Source organism: Papilio xuthus, unplaced genomic scaffold (assembly GCF_000836235.2).
Source record: "Papilio xuthus unplaced genomic scaffold, Pxut_1.1 DF827542.1, whole genome shotgun sequence".
In the NCBI taxonomy this organism is placed as follows: Eukaryota; Metazoa; Arthropoda; class Insecta; order Lepidoptera; family Papilionidae; genus Papilio; species Papilio xuthus.
In genome coordinates, this window is record NW_013531107.1 from 4,980,326 (window position 1) to 4,989,665 (window position 9,340).

A 9,340-nucleotide genomic window follows, 5' to 3' on the forward strand; every position below is an offset into this window, starting at 1 on the left:
ACTTGTCAAATTGAATAAGTCCTGGCAATTCATAGTCACAAAATAAACGCTCTATCAAAAGACTACTTCAACTATCTTAGATCATTATAATTTAGATTATTAAAGAGTGGATTAACATGGTCTGTTAGTTCAGTGTACAGTCACATACAATCTTACTAATATTATAAATGCGAATAATTCTATGGATGAATGGATTGATGTTAAAGGTATCTACAGAACGGCTGAATGGAACTCGCTGAAATTTAGTCTGTAAGAACATATAGGCTACTATTTAAGTTTTTTAATTCCGCGCGGACAGAGTAGCGGGCGACATCTAGTTTTACGTAAATCACAAAAAGTATTCTTCTCAAAGTTTAATATTTGTGCAAGTTACTAATTTTCTTCTTTTAAATTTTATTTCAAGTTGATACAGAAATCAAAGAATAAAAAAGTTAAATGAAATTATATGAAAATCTACACATTTATTAATGTAATTAATTCCCCAAATTCTGCTAAACTTAAGTCACCATTGATCACTATTTTCATCAAAGTACTTCGAAGTTACGAAAGTTGCTTTGAATTTTTATGCGTGTACCAAGCAGCTTGTGTAGACGATTGTACATCTGATATAGTTTATATACGAAATCGCGTGCACGGATCTGATATAAGGTCCAATGTGGCGTGGGCAGAACTGACAGACACTGATGATAATGTTCCGAACCACCAGTGATTCTATTAATTTTGTACGATAACTTGCTACTACATTTCATGAATGCATTCAAAGTAATCGAAGTTCTATTGATTCTGTATAGATTAATATTCAATGTATGTTTACTGCTGTGCTCTTGAATGACAAAGATAAAATGATAAGTTGTTTGTGTAATTTGTTATTGTATTCTTTGAAACTAAAGCGATGGAAATGGCTATGTACTTGGGTCGAACGGACGTTTGTTTAATCTAATTTTGATTCCGGAACTGAACAGATAAATTCTATTTTGGTACTGATTTTTAAATGTCTATTTTATTTACTTACTGGCTGTCGCCTGCACATCCGTGCGCGCGTATTTAAAAAAAAATTAATTAATAGCCTATGTGTTCTTCCAGACTATGTTCTACATCTGTCAAATTTAAGAGAGTCGTTCTCGAGATACCTGCAAACAAACATCCATCCATCCAAACATTCGCATTTATAATATTAGTATAATTGCGCTTCTGGGTACTTACGTTTTAATCAAATTGTATTTCATTTCTTTTAGTTTTTTAATCTGTAAACATTATTAAGTTTTAAAAACGAAAAACTCTATTTGAGAATCAATTTATTTTTTACAAAAGATAGTTGGATAGACATTTAACATTTTACAAAGACGCTATAATCCATCAAGATAATATTACTCTCTGCTATTACAAACCTTAATTGGTCTATTTGAGTGAGAAACTGAACTGAGAACAAAAAAGATTTCCTTATAGCCGTCGCCAACATAGAAGGTTCTAGGAAGAATCTAGTTACAACCGGTTCTTTACTAATTTAGCTTTCAAATATAATTCAAACTATGCACTGATCAGTTGTAAATCAATCTTATGTTTCTTTCTCGTAATCTAGCGCTTCGAGATGTATACACCAATCAATTATTGGAGAGATAAATCAATTGATCGATGTCAATGATGCCAACATTTCAAAATGAAACACGTAATTGTCACAGATAAGAAATGGACAGTTTTTTGTTAGGTTTAATGCCATCGAATTGTATCGCTTGGCTTTAAACGGATGTAGAGCTAGTTTTAAAAAAAAAATTAATAATTTTTTTTCTGATTAGACGTAGCGCAGAAGGATAGGTGTCTGACAAACGATCATCTGGATAGAATCGTTATAGAAATTCGCAAAATGTGCATTGTTGAAGTATTTAACACGAAAAATCAAGACATGTTCTTGCCATATTTATAACTCTTTGTCATGATAATATTTTATATTATTACTAGCGGACCCGACAGACTTTGTCCTGTCTATTAAAATAAAAAAATAAAATTTAAATTCGAATATTATTTAAAATTTGACACTGCAATGGTAGCGCCGTCTGTCGGATCCAATGTAAAACATTCCAAAATCAACAACTACTAATAAATTAAAAATTAATTAAAAAAAACATTGTCCAGCGGACAAAATTGTGAATCTAAACCATTCCCAGATCCCCTTGAACACACACAAAAAATTTCATCAAAATCGGTCCAGTCGTTTGAGAGAAGTTCAGTGACATACACACTCACAGAAGAATTATATATATAAAGAAGATATAGAAGAAAAATGAAAAAAAATCCAAAACTTTGGCAGAATATAATGTGATAAATGTCACAGTTAAATCCAGGTAAAGGATTTATAATTATAACTAAACTAGCTGTTGCCCGCTATCCCGTCCGCGCTGAATTAAAAAAAAAAGTTAATCAGTAGCCAATGTGTTCTTCCTGACTATGTTCTATGACAAATTTCAGCGAGATCCATGCAGCCTTTCTGTAGATACTTTCTATCCATCCAAACATTCGCATTTAGTAAGAATAAGGTGAAATATTTTACTGGACCATACCAAGCACACAGAAGTTACTCTAACATCCATGCAGATAGCTTTCATTTGCACATCGCAGTTTACATATCGAGTGAGTTAAATCATGGACGTCTCCGTCGGTGGTCCCTGTACCCCTCCCCTGCCCCCGGCACACGGCCACACGATTACCCCATTACCCTTATCTGTATAACGACACATCTTGTTACATACGCTTGTTAGAACAAATCTCGGCAGCAGTCGTTACTACCGCGCTTTATGGATAACTGCTATCAACTTCTATAAAATTACTAGAACTTTCTTACGCATTATTAGGAACTCTATCCATCCTGTGCCAAATCCAACTAATTATAAAGAGCGAAATAATTAAACAAGAGTGGAAAGCTGACTACAATTAAACTATGGTTACCACATTCATCAGACGAAACGTGTTATTACATCCCCTACACGCCTGTCTTCTGTTTGGTCGTGGTATTGAACCGCGGAAAGCGGCATAGGCTTATGCCGCTGCAGACTACTGTTAAAGGTTGGTAATACAGTCAAAATATTATATTTTTATCATTATTAATTCTTATTCTATTCAATATTCTATTTGGAAATACCACCGCTGGCTACCCACCATTACAAAGAGCGCGTTAGTTCCCCGATCGTGTATTTATAAAAGCGATTCTCATTTACACATAAGAGATCGTAATTTAGTTAAACAACTTAACTCGGATACACAATACGATATTATTCCAACTTCGATAGATATTTATGAGACAAAACTCTTGGTGAAACGTTTCAAGATATACGTTAATGTTTTGTGTCGCTACGTTGCGTTAAAAATTATGTTTTAAAGTTGCTTGCAATCCAAGAAACTCGTATTGTGTGGAACAGAAGTCAGGATCATATAACAATTAAAATTTTAAAAGAATAACACGGCAGTCATGACATATATTTGCTATTAGTTTTTCTGTATTCCCAAAAACATAGTACATAAAGGATGAGAATATCGTCGGAAAAGAAATCTTTATTTTTTCCGACGAATTCAATGGACACTCTAACTATTACTTACGCTTTTAATTTCAATGGTAATATGTCGCAAAAACTTTGGCGATCACGATATTTGTTCATTGGTAAACCGTGTCGCGTCGGTGGCTCAGGAGTCAAGCACTTGCAATCTGTAGATCCTGGGTTCGAATCCCGCCGTGTACCAATGTGTTTTTCGATTTCCAATTTACATATGTACAGTCAGCGTCATATAGATCGTCACAGACAAGATATGCAAATATATAGGTACACCAAAAGTATTCAATTATATCGGTACAACAAAAGTCCTCAAAATAATAGATACATTCACCCTGCTCAAATACATCGGTACATACACAGCGTCAAATATATGAGTACATGCAAGATGCTCATAAATATCGTAGCAGCCACAGCGTCATAAGTAACGAAGCAGTCAAGATGCGCAAAAATATCGGTACATTTGACAAAATTGAAATCTATCTCTATATACTTGTGATACAATTTGGAATAAACTACTTCTGTTACATTCATTTGACACTTTGTATTAACATTATAGGTTGTCCGGAAAGTTCGTTCTGATTTTCGATATAAAGCTTACAATAGACTGTAGCTGAAGTGGATTCATTTTCGGATTTCCACCATTATCAAACGTCACAAATATTTCTATATTGTGAATAAATACATTTCATTGGTTGAGATAAAAACTAATTTTTAAAATTTTATCCAATAATAAAAGACGTTTTAGGTATAGAGTCGTACCAATATAATTTAAAAACATTTCCAAAAATTTAAGAGAACAGGGTTTCAATTTTCTTTATAAAGCGGCACGAACTTACTGGGCAACCCAATATTTTTCTTCTCCTGTCATAACGCTTAAATATAAAAGTTTGTCACGCCGAATATGACAGATACGTAATTACTAACAATATCAAATTTTACCTTGTCACAATATATACTAGTTTAGCGCAGTATTCTAGTATGTTTGCCGTAATATGTAAGTTTACCGGTTCGAATCTCAGGCTACTTTTTTTTCATTTTATCAATCACGGGGTTATTTTTTCATTTTATCAATCACGGGGTTATTTTTTCATAACCAGTAAAAATTTGGTAATGTAAAATTTTGCTCGACAATTTTTTTTTATAATTTTCGCTGTCGGGTAGAAAGATATTTAAATAAAGTTAACAACAATTAGGTCAGACCATCGCGGGTGAAGTGAGTGGGCGGAGCGTGGATTGTCTTTGCGGGTTTTAAGAATGGTACGCGCGGAAACTATACGTACAAGTGTTATCTACACATGTGTGCGCGCCCACGCACACTGGAATGTTTATTGCAATCGACCAAAAATTTGATGTAGTTTGGATATTGACATTCAGTTTTTTTTCTTTGTTTCTTAAATATAATCAGTATCAGTAAAAGGTAAAAGTGTTATTTTTACCGGTACAAGCTTAACAAACATGAGTAATAAACAAATTACATGCCAATAGCATCGCTTTATCTCCTTCATTTTTGTTTGAAATAGAAAAGTACTTTAACGGTCAAACTCATTAGTCCAAGGCAATATCAAAAAGTACCTAATAACTACGGCGATAGAGTTTAATTACATGTGCTTCGATATTAAAATTAAAAAGTTTAAATATCAAAAAAAAAAAATAGTGGCTTGGGATTTGAACTGCCGACCTTACGTACCAACGGCGGTGAACGGTAAGGCCACGAGACCAAACTAGCATATATGATGACAAACTTAAATTTGATGTTGGTTTTATCTACATAATATCTGTCATCCGCGTCGAACACTTTTAGTAAATTTTGAAAAATGGTTTGATTCAAAGTGTCAAATGAATGTAACAGAAGTAGTTTATTCCAAATTGTATCACAAGTATATAGGGATAGAGTTCAATTTTGTCAAATGTACCGATATTTTTGCGCACCTTGACTGCTTCGTTACTTATGACGCTGTGGCTGCTACGATATTTATGAGCATCTTGCATGTACTCATATATTTGACGCTGTGTATGTACCGATGTATTTGAGCAGGGTGAATGTATCTATTATTTTGAGGACTTTTGTTGTACCGATATAATTGATTACTTTTGGTGTACCTATATATTTGCATATCTTGTCTGTGACGATCTATATGACGCTGACTGTACATTTATCCGACGTTCTTACGGTGAAGGAAAACATCGTGATGCAACCTGCACATATCTGAGAAGAAATTCAAAGATGTATAAAGTCAACCAACCTGCACTTGGCCAGCGTAGTTGACTATGGTGAAATCACCCCTAACTTAGGGTAGGCTCCGAGTCCCTCGGTGGGGGCGTATAGTGAGCTGATGATGATGAAACCGTAACTGTAACTTGGTGATATTTAAAATATTTTATTTGTAAAAATACCTTTTCTTGTATTTTATAAAATTTTATAATACAGGATGAAGAAAAATGTAGTTTATTTTTAAACACAGAGTTTACTTACATCTTGTTAATTGCAGTAATATCAAAGAGCAATGTATATCAACAAAACTCGTAATAACGGTATAATCGCGTTTAATGTGAGAGAATAAAAAGGTGTGTTACATTTTGTTAATTGTTGCACATTTAAGTAATTTTAAAATGCCAGCAACTTACAATTGTTGTGTTGAAAAACTAGCCGTCAGTTTAGTGGAGCTGACGATTAGTTGTGCGTCAAGCAAGCTTTACATTGTTAAGATCGCATCGAATTCGGATGGAATTCCGTTAATGCCGCCGAGTAGTCACGCTTAAGCTCTACTGATTACAATTTATCTATTTGAAGCAAACTGTATATTTTATAACTAAAGATAAATAAATTAAATTTATTAAAATAGCTTTAGTCCCCAACTCCGTTAGCGCGGTGTTAAAAAAATAACTTAATAAGTAGCATAAGTGTTCTTCCAGGCTATGTTCTACATTTATGCCAAATTTCAGCGAGATCTATACAGCCATTCAGGAGATACCTTCTGACAAACATCCATCTAAACTTTCGTATTTATAATATTACTAAGAAGTAAGATTGAAATAGAGTTTTGTAACTTCATATTGGCTAATTTTACTTGATTTTGGTATCTTTAGCCAATTCAATAAAAGGTCAATTAACGTTCCATTTTATGCTTCTATGTAGTAGAAGTATAGTTCTTTCTATCTGGTTTCGAAAATCACAAAAGCTATAGAGATTACGATAAAAATACACCTAAATTATATAAATTAATTCAGCTTACTTTAAAATACACGAAACTGCTATCGAATGAGAACTAAGAGGATTAATTTAAAAGTTACCGAAAAGTTCAAAGGACAAGCAGCTGTTAATAAACTCACCTGACATAAACTACATTTTAAATTTTTTTACTGTTACCATGTGAGTTGCTTATTTTTTTTTTAAATTCAAGTCACGTTTTAGTTCTGCTTAAACCGACTTACTGTGTCGCAATAATTCCTAATTAAACAACGTAAGAGTATCGAAGTGTGAACTCTTTAACGAGACCGTTTTTCAATTTTTTTTTTACATTCTTCCTCCACCTGAGGCTTATTATATTCTTCCTTATATAATGTGTCAGCGCGTACAAGTGACTTCGTTAATAAGGTGGTAATTTTATATATCGTTATTAGGTACTGTTAACAGACGTAACGATAAACTATTAACCGTGGGTTTCTGATACCAATACCATTTTAAGCTCTCTTTTTATTTCTGTTTTGTCAAAGATGATAGGGACGACGATATGTTTTATACAATGATTTTGGTCTTAGAAACCAACGGTCATTTTTTAATAATTAAAAAGTATTTTCTTAAAACGAAATCACATTTATAAAAAAGCTTCTAGTTTTATTTTTAAACATATTGTAGTTTCTTTTTTGACAAAGAAAATGAAAGCGATGAAAATAATGTTCCAAACAGTACAGTACGGTGAGTCATTTTACGTTGCTGAGTAAAGATAAATTAAATTTTAATGACAAATTAATTTATTCTCGACCGTGACACCCATATTATTAATCCGCGCATTTATATGTTTGACGTGTTAATTTCAATACGATACGAAATCAGTTTCCACATTTTCATAATCTGTCACTAAGCTGATAACATGCTTCTGTTAGGGCGTGCTTAGAGTAAACAAATAATTTTCTATGTTTATTATATACTTTTTTTATAACATAAGGTGGCAAACGAGCGAGCGGCCACCTGAAATCGCTGATATAGCGAAGTGACCGTTGCCCATAGACATACGCAATTGCATATGCGTTGCCTACCTTTAATCGACGCAGGAGAGGATGCACAGAAAGAAAATATATTCCCTTTCCATGCATCCTCACATCCCGAAAGTCCACTTCCACTTCCCATCTTTTCCTTATAAGAAAAAAGATGGGAAGGGAAAGAGGACTAAATTAGGCTTCCGGGACGCAAACTACTAACTGTTGCCCGCAACTCCGTCCGCAAGAAATTGAAAAAAAAAACTTAATAAGTAGCCTATGTGTTCTTTCAGACTATGTTCTACAACTATGCCAAATTACAGGGATATTCGTTGAGCTGTTTTGAAGATACCTTCAAACAAACATCCATCCATCCATATAAACTTTCGCTTAGCTTTCATTGATAATTTTGTTTGTAAATAAATTCCTAAGCTTTGTTTCTTATTAATTTATAGACAAAAATTGTTTATTCACATAATATTTGTAAAATGAAGAGAATATAAATATACTCATGACACAATTTAAATTAAAAACATCTATTAAATTATATGAATTACCGTGGGTTTCTGATACCTTAAGCTCCGGTTAAAACATGTTCATCATCATCTTACTATACGTCCCCACCAAGGGGCTCGGAGTCTATCCTAAGTTAGGGGTGACTAGATCATAGTCAACCACGCTAAGTGCGGGTTGGTCGACTTCACACATATCTTTGAATTTCTTATCTCTCTTTTATTAAAGCTAGCCGTAGGGATGACTATATGTTTTATACATAGTTTTTGGTATCAGAAACCCACGGTTAGTTACGTAAACGCATCTACAAATCAGTTATTTTACACTAAATCATGATAGGAACGCCACAAAGCGATGTTTATTAAATATGTATTATCCTTGAGCGAGTTAGTTTTGTTTGAGATTGATTTAGCAACACGAAATAACAACAGTTACGATAAGGCTTGAGCTTATGGCGTCGTGACTTGTTTCTAACAAAGTCGATAATGAAACTATTCTCAAACTATTCTAAAATTAAATGAATAACCGTTGGTTTCTGCGATCAACATATCTATATAAAACTCGTAATCATTGTTATTATCTTTGAAAAAGAAACAGAGGTAATATATTTTAAACTGGGATTTTAGTCTCAGAAACGCACGATAAATAATGTGTACTGATAATTTGATGATTTTACGTCTTTTAGTAAACAAAGTAACATAAATATTTATATCATAATTTGATTTACACACGAAATTATTATAATTGTTAGAAGCAATCTTTTTGCACTTTTTGTCTAAAAGATTGTACTTGCCTATTTATATACGTATAATATATATTAGTTAAGACTGTAAAGCTTAAATAAAATAATCTTGATTTAATTGCGAATTACATTAAACCTTAACCTCTTTTTACTCTTAATTTGTTCATTGGAACCAAAAACAAAAGCTCATTTGTCAATTATAAATTTCCAATAAAATCCAATACCAGGGGGTGGAAACTTAGAAGAAGGACGGTTTGTATGGAAAGTGGCGCCACCTTTTATATAATCGTAAACATCATTTCATCTCATGGCTGAGAAGAAGCATCATTTCTGTCATCGAGACATT